The following is an 8956-nucleotide window of genomic DNA, read 5'->3' as shown; positions in this document are numbered from 1 at the left end:
ATAATTAGATGTCTTGGGTAAGGTCACCAGATTTGAAGAGACCAATTGACGCAACACGATTTCGATAGGTTCCCCTAAGGGTGTGTATGTACGTTTTGGTTTATAATTTTGTTGTTGTTGTCTTGGTTCCACTTGCGGTGCATTGCGACCTTGATTTTGTGGAGGAGCAGCAGTGGTATTTTTAGGAGGGGGATTTTGCCCCGCAAATCTGACCACAGGTTGTGCACTCTTTATGGTCCTTGTATCTACGACCCCATCATTGATGATGTTTTTGTTTTTTATTTCAGAAGTTGGGTTTATCACTGTGAAAACACGAGCGAGGACCATCTTTTGGTTCATTGTATATCTTGATAAGTCCCTTTTTGATGAGGGCCTGTTCACATTTTAATCCCTAGGTGATCATGTCGTCAAAGGACTTTGTGCCCTTCATGTCTAGGTGGAATTCCATTTCATTGTTTAAGTTGAAAATGAATATTTCCACTAGATCTCGTTCAGGTAGATGAAGAGAACGTCTACTAGACAATTGCCTCCATCATTGCAGGAAAGCTAAAAATAGCTCTCCTGGCTTTTGCTTGGTATTGCACAGATCTGCCATAGTAACATCGTGTTCTATGTTATGTGAATAATGGGCGATGAACTTTTGGACTAGATCTTCGAATGTTGTAATGTCACCTGGCAATCGGGAAAACCATTGTGTGGTTGTCCCTCCCAAACTCTGAGGAAAGAGGCGCATTAGATATGTGTCTTCATATGCCACTTCTAGGCAAGCTGAGTGAAATTCCTTGACATGAACTCTAGGGTCTCCTTTTCCCTGATACTTTTCAAACTTAGGTGTTTCAAACCCTCACAGAAAAGGTGGCATATGTAGATTCCTATCAAAGGGATAGGGAAAAATATCATTGAGTGAAAACAAGGTAGTCTTCACACTGTTGTGGAGTTGTTGGGCTAGATTCTCGACTTGTTTCCTCAACATGTCTATTTCGTTAGGAGGAGGAGGTGGGGGATTTCCTTGATTAAGGTCATATCTGAAGTGTTCTCGACCTCTTCCACCCTCGTTACGGCTATGGTTCTCTGATGTTTACCCTATTTGTGCGGTATCAAAATCAGAGGGTAGTTTAGCTCCCTCTTGAGCAAGTCTCAAAAAGTGAGCATCTGCATTTTTTTTGAGGATTTCATCGAAAAGTCGATTGAATCTGGGGTTGTGTTGTGCCCTTTATATTGCTTCAGGAGTGGGAGTACTAGGATTTTCATCATTTCCATTTCCTCCAATGGCTTCTTGAAATTCATTGAGATTTTCATCCTCCTCTTCTTCAATCTCTAGTTGTCTTGTTCTTGATATGGTGTGAGCCATTTCATTTGAAAGTCGTTTTTGAAGTTTGGTGAAAGTGATTATAAGTTGGTAATGGAATGAAAGATAAATGTTTTGTGAAGTGTTTAGCATATGGATCTCCAACACTAAAGGTTTGATGTTATCAAAGTCCTTTTATGAATTGCTTTTTGTGTTGTCAACAATGTTTGATTTGATAAGGTATAGCAAGGTTTGAGATGTGTTACAAACCAAGCTACCTAGTAATGAGAGGATGCACTCATAGACTAGTTTTAACCTGCGTAGAAATGCCTCTTAGGATGAGTTTATCCTAGATGTAGAGACACTCTAAAAAGTGATGTGTTGTTTTTTATTTAAGCAATATCTAAAAAGAACTTTAGGAGAAGACCTTTTTATGTTTTGAGAGTTGAAATGGATTGATGATGTATGAATGTGAGAGTGGATGGGGAACTTCAATAAAAACTTTGTGTTACATATGGGACAAATTCTTCCTCCTCTCTCTCGGGGGTTGGTGGTTCTTCCCGAGCTATGTTATATGTAATGCAAATGTCTGGAAAGAAAGTAGGGTTGATTTTGCCTCCTTTGTTTTTATGATAACTCAAAGCTCTATACTGAGTAAAAGCTATATTGTTCAAGGGTTCTTTATCAAACTCGTTGGATTTTCCTTGAAGATATAGACGCATATGATGCAAGAAGGCTCTGTGTGAGACAAAAAATTGTCTATTGAGATAGAAAAAATTCCTTCTTTTGATGAAAGTCTTTGAACCCAATGGTCTTCTCTTCAAATTGATATGTTGATGAAGATTCCTCTTTCTCAAGATTTGAAGGATGGTCATATAATTTGATATCTTGTCTTTGCACTTTGTTTTGATGTTTTTGTGGTCAAATGCTAGATGAAAAGTTTGTGTTGGATGAATACTTGTTTTGAATTGATTTTGAATTTATTTGACAAGAAAACAAAGCAAGCACACAAACACAATAATGTTGCCTCAAAAGGCACAAATAGGTGTGGGTCTAAATCAACCCAATCTTTGAACTTTTTTACCTATTTTCAAATGTTTTTTTAATGTTTTTTCTAAAAGCTTGAAGTCGGCTCAATTTATCACTGGTCTGACACAAAATGAAGACACTTCAAACACACTTTATCCCTAAGGTCAAATGGCTAGTTGCGATAATTTCAGCCCACATCTTGATATTTCTTCAACTTTCGTACTACATACCTTATGAATCCCGCTGTAGTAGGTAAGGATGTGATATACTAAGTCTTGTGTGAGCATAATAGATAGATGATCCCTATGATGGGGGAGTCACCACTTTTATCAAGCTACAAGTAGTCTTTCAAAAAGCCATGTTTCTACTCAAGGAAATATGTATGGTGAGTATCTTGGGAGCAAAACCATCTATGCTCTTGCACTGAACTTCTAACAAATATCCTCAATCAATAGAATGGATGGGTTTCTATATAAAAAGGTGTCTAGTAATGTTCGATGTTTTTGGACATAAGTTCATTTTGCATTGACTCACTTAAGAGTCGTGCAACTTGTGGTGGGGCCCATATGTCCTTTCAACAAGTTACATTGTAGGAACAGTTATACCCAAGGCTACAGCTTTCGCTCACACCTAATTTCTAAAACGGCTTGAAGGATTTACCATGTGAGGTCGTTCCCAAGAGTGATGTGTCTCTTGGCAGGCCTCTCTTAAAAAGATAAAATTTTGAGTGTTACTAACAACTTTTCTCTTGCACCTAGGACCACGAAAACCAAGGGAGAGGATAGTGTGTGTTAGAAGTAGGACCACTCGACAAACTTTGCTCAAGTGTGCCAATCACCAAAAACACTTGTTCTTTTTAACCAAGTTTATAGCAATGTGATCTAATTATTTGGAGATGTTGCTCCAACAAAAATCGTGTTCTTTTTAACTTCAAGGCAAAATGTTTTGTAATCTAGAAACTTCAAATCCTTGTCAACTGAATTTAAAACACGTTTTTCTTGAAGTAAATCGATTTGAACTTGAAGGGACAAATGGCTTGTTCTTTTTAATATTGCCCAAAACGAAGTGTTGATTGTGATTTTTAATTTGATGCAAGAAATAAAAATTGTCTTGTTGATTTTAAGCACCAAATAAAAATTGTCCCTAACTTGCAAAAATATTTTTTGTTGGTTTTGGAGTTTGTGGTTCTTTTTAACTTTGACAAGTGAGATTCTTTTTACAAGCCCAAACAAAATATGTGATTCATTGTATACCCAAAAAGAAATGTGAAGTTTATTTAAGCTAAAATAAGAAGTGAATTCATTTTAGGCCAACTTTGAAAAAGTTAGTAAAAAAAGACAAATTTCCTTCCTAATCTAATTTAAAAACCCGCACAAAAGACAAACAATTAGTAAAGAAATAAAAAATGAAGTTTTGGTGGGCTTCTACAAGCCTAGATTTTGATTTCCTGTTACAAAAAGTTTTTTTACAACTCTCTACTACAAAAGCGCCTCTCTATGTGAAAACAGAAGCGTTATTTAACACGAAAGCGCTAAATAACAAACACAAGCACTAAAATAAGTGCGAAAGCACTAAAATAACTCTGTCAAACATAATTAATTATATCAAACAGTGAGTTGAAAGCGCTAAAACTGGACACGGTAGTGCTATTTAATGGTCAATAGCGCTATAAGAAGGACAATAGCGCCAGTTGGGAGACAATAGCACTATTATTAGGAACAATAGCGCTAGAGCGTGAACAATGGCACTAAAGCGCAACTTGTGTGTCAATTAAAACATGAAAAATTTAGTAGTTTCAAAAAATTGAAGATCAGAAGGTTGCGTGTTTGATTCACGTCGAGTTCACCAAATGATGCTCTACAAAAAGGATCGTTAGGATATTGTCAAGACAAACACAAACAACAAGCAACAAACCAAGTGTTAGTGTTAGAAATCATAAATCAAATACTATCCTAAGCAAGCATATCAAGAAAGACACAAAACATAAGATAAAAAGCTTGATGAATCTAAGAAATGCAATAAGACATCTCCAAATGCCCTCCACCATGTTTGTAGCTACTCCTCCCTTGTTCATCTCCTCTCCAAGTTCCCAAATAAGTGTAGCTCTCAGTAGCTTTTTGCACTATTCGGGATGTCTTATGGAGGTTCAAGATTGTAAAATGGATGATTATGAGAATGCATATGTGAACAAACTAAAACAAGATATTCTCTAATTATCTAATGTTAATTTTATCCCAAAAAGACAAATATAAATGATTATGCTAAATGTTCTCTAAATTTCACTATAAATTAGATGCATACAAGATTTCAGGATCTGGATTATGAAAAAATGAGCTTTATTTATAGGAAAAATGGAGCAATGGATGGTTGAGATTGAGTAATCTTATCAACAGTCAGGATTGAGGGGTTTATGATCCATGTGAGGGCTTTCAATCCAATCCCAGGATGACAAATGTCAACAAGAGATGGGTTGAGAGGAGAGGGAATAAGCATTAAATGTTTGACATGACTTGAGAGTTAACTTGGGAGGTAAGGTTAAATGTTGAGTTGAAAGAATAAAGCCATTATCCAATAAATTATGTCTTTATCCAATGGATAAACTCTTGTGCAAGAGTTAATGAGGATAACTATGATCAAAGCAATAAATGCTTGAAAAGACCCATGGGTCAAATGAGAGTTGAGTTAGAGGTAAAGTCTCCAACCATGGGGGCAAGTGGATTTAACCATAAATGGTTATGTAAGAGCCATAAATGGTCATGTAAGAGCCATTAGTGGTTTGGAAGACTTTAGGGGTTAATTTGTTGAACACATAAAGCATTAAATGTTTTTCAAGGACTTTGAAGGCTTTGAGAAGTGACTTCAAGTTGCTTAGGAATGTGACAATAATTAGGGGATGGGATTAGGCTAATTAGGAATGATTAGAAAGTGGTTAGAAGGGTCTAGAAGGGGATTTAGGATTGCAAGTGGGTTTGGTGGGTGAGGGAAAATAGGATTTTAATTAAAATAAATTTAATCTATTTCAATTGTGGTTGCAACTTGCATTTGTAGGAGAATGCAAGTGGGGGAGGGAGTTTAGTGATTTAAATAAATATTTATTTATTTATTTAAAAGAGGAAAGGGGGTTAAATTAAATAAATAGGATTTTATTCATTTAATTGATGGTGAATTTGGTTTAATGAATTAATTAAAATAAATTGAATAATTTATTTAATTAATAGGAAAATGGTTGAGGATGAATTAATTAAATATTAATTTAATTAATTGATTATTGAAGGTTTATTAATCAAATAAATAGTAAATATTCATTTAATTAAATGGACAGATTTATGTGACTACGGAAACCATCATCATGCAACCCAAAATAGCCACTTACAGATGCTCTGATGCATCTCACCAAATTGAGCACCTATAGACCAAGATAGCAATTTTTTTCATAAATGCACTCATAATAACTCATGATATTTGTAATAACTATCTTACATGCACTTACAACTCCTCGCATAAGTTTAAACAACTCAAAATAGACGATTCCAAAGGTAACACCTAGCTATTTAGTCCCTTTGTTATAGTTCAAAAGGTGAAGGTAATTTCATCTTTACATGAGATTTTTACTATTGTTGGTTAAAAGTATTCATCCCTTATGGGTATATTAAAAATAACATTAGGGGAATAATAATTCAAGGATTTACAAGGTTGATGGCACCTAAATCCTAATATTCTCCCACTTGACATCATATTGAAATGGTGGAAATAGGAGTCAGACTAGAAATGTAAACTATGAACTTATTTAATCACTATTTCCACCTTCATTTGAAGGAATAATCAATAAGATCCAATTTCAATCTCAAAGGAGAGTCGGATATTGTATTTTATTATTTCCTCTTTTGTTGTTGGAGATGATTATGATAAGGAATGATGTAAAGATGCAAAATTGATAAGATTTACCATAAATAGACAGATGCAAAACATAAAACTAACACAAATATACTGAATTGGAAGTAAGATACAGAAAGCAATTTGTCACTAAAATCTCGAGTTGCAAGTATTGGTCAAGTGTGTTAGGCATCCTAGACCTGAAGGTGCTTCCGTCAGCTAAAACTTTGATTTCAAATCAAAATAATCTGCAGATCACTTTCTCTAAAATTTAGCCAAAAAGTGTCGGTCACGTGTGTAAATCGGCATAGAACAAGGGTTTTCGCTCGTTTGAAGTCTAAAATTGTTCGACTCAATCTACTCTCTACGAGTTTGTAACTTTCTATTGTCAGAATTGTATCGTACACATAGAGAAGGGAAATGTTGTGTTGTATAGGGGCTTTCCTAAATCAAACCCTTTGTTAGTATTTCCACTTCCACAACAACTAGGATGATGAAGAAAATAGAGCTTGCCCTTGTGCTAAGGTAGAGGCTTAATTTGAAATGAATGCTTGAATTGAAATGATATTACCTTAGGCTTGATAATGTTGATGATGCAATGTTATTTAAATAAGAACTTAAAGGTTTGATGCAATAACATGACAAGACAAGATCAATTATGAAAACACACTTGTATGTAGGTTACTACAGTTTGTTGCTTCATAATACTCAAAGTTTCAAGATACTTGCTCATCAATATAACTTGTAACACATAAATTTTCTAGACAATAAAATGAATTAGAGATGATGTCTTTATATAGGGTTCACAAGGTATTTCCTACTTTAGGCCGACTTCCAATGGTCATATCAAATTATTGAGATCAAATCACAAATGGCGGGAACCAACACTCATACATGTTGTATATTGAGCCCTTTTTGGAGGGACTATGGCATTATACACCCTACTCCACCCAAAAAAGTAGAGAATGATAGTTGCATAGCATAGGGTCCCAAGACATAGGATTCGGTCACCAAATAAACATAGGATGACAAGTTGGTTCTCACAAGATCGGATAGGTAATGGTTGATACAATCATGTATTCTAGCTTACTCCTTTTGTCATTAGGAACACTCTCAACTCTGCACAAATTTCTTCACATCATGTGATAACTGAGGCCAATAATAATGCTCATTAATGATGGCAATGGTCTTATCTCAACCAAAGTGTCATGCCATTCCTCCACGATGCTTCTCTTTGATCAAATTCTCCCTCATGGAGCTCTTGGAAATTCACAATTGGCTTCCCTTGAACAACATATCATCCTGGATTATAAAACCCAACCATCTCATCCTATCTAAAGTAACAGGATCCTTGCAAGCTTTCCAAGCCTCAGAAAAATCAGGATCCTCAAGATTCAATGTCTTGAGTTCATTGAACCCAACCACCCAACCACCTCAAATTGCATATCTGTCAACAAAATCTGCCTCCTACTTAAGCCATATGCAACTATGTTAGACCTCTCACTCCTTTTCTTCAAGACAAAGGTATATCTCTGCAAAACTTCCACCCATTTCAAATGTCTTTGATTCAATTTTCCCTAACTATTCAAGTACTGCAATGCTTGATGATCAATATACAAAATAAATTCCTTTGACAACAGATAGTGTCTCCATTTCTTCAATACTTGAAATATTGCATAAAATTCCTGATCATAAACAAAATATTTCTTCTTTGCATCATTTAGTTTTTCACTGAAATATGTCATGGGCCTACTTTCCTAGCTCAAAACAACTCCAATGGCATTATTGTTGGTATCACAATCCACCTGAAACACCTTATTGAAATCTGGAAGAGCTAAAACAGGTTTCTATGTCACCTTCTTCAACATGTCAAAACTCTTTGTTGCTCCAATACTCCACTTGAACTCCTTCCTATCCCCTCTCATTGTTTCAGTCAAGGGTGCACAAATACTACGGAAGTTTCTAATGAACTTTTTGTAAAAGTTGGCCAAACCATGAAAAGAACTCACCTCAGTAGAAGTCCTTGGGGTAGGCCATTCCATAATAGCTTTCACTTTCTCTGGGTCCATTTTAAGACCTTATGTTGAGACAAAAAACCCCAAGTACACCAACTCCTTCACAAAACTATACTTCTTTAAATTGATCAACTATTTCTCCTCTCTCAACTTCTCAAAAACTCTACGAATATGCATCAAATGCTCCTCCAATGTCTTATTGAAAATCAAAATATCATCAAAGTACACAATAACAAACTTACCCAGAAATTATTTCAATACCTCGTTCATGAGTCGTATGAATGTGCTTGGTGCATTGGTTAGCCCAAAAGGCGTGACTAACCACTCATAAAGGCCTTCTTTGGTTTTGAAGGCAGTCTTCCACTCATCTCCTTCCTTGATCCAGATCTGGTGATATCCACTCTTCAGATCAATCTTTGTGAAGTACTGAGCTCCACTCAAACAGTCCATAAAGTCATCCATCCTTGGCAAGGGAAATTTGTACTTGATTGGTATCTTGTTTATGGCCTTGGAGTCCATACAAATCCTCCACTCCCCATACTTCTTTGGTGCTAGTACTACAGGTACCGCACATGGACTCGAGCTCTCTCAGATCAATCCTTTCCTCAACAACTCTTGAACTTGTCTATTCAACTCTTCATTTTCTATTGGAGTCATTCTGTGGGCTACCTTATTTGGCAAACTAGCTCCAGGGATCAAGTCAATCTAATGACTAATCTTCCTCACGAGTGGTAAACCCTCAGGCACATTA

Source organism: Cryptomeria japonica, chromosome 1 (assembly GCF_030272615.1).
Source record: "Cryptomeria japonica chromosome 1, Sugi_1.0, whole genome shotgun sequence".
Lineage (NCBI taxonomy): Eukaryota > Viridiplantae > Streptophyta > Pinopsida > Cupressales > Cupressaceae > Cryptomeria > Cryptomeria japonica.
The sequence above is the reverse complement of the archived record's forward strand: the minus strand, read 5'-3'. Positions refer to the sequence as shown.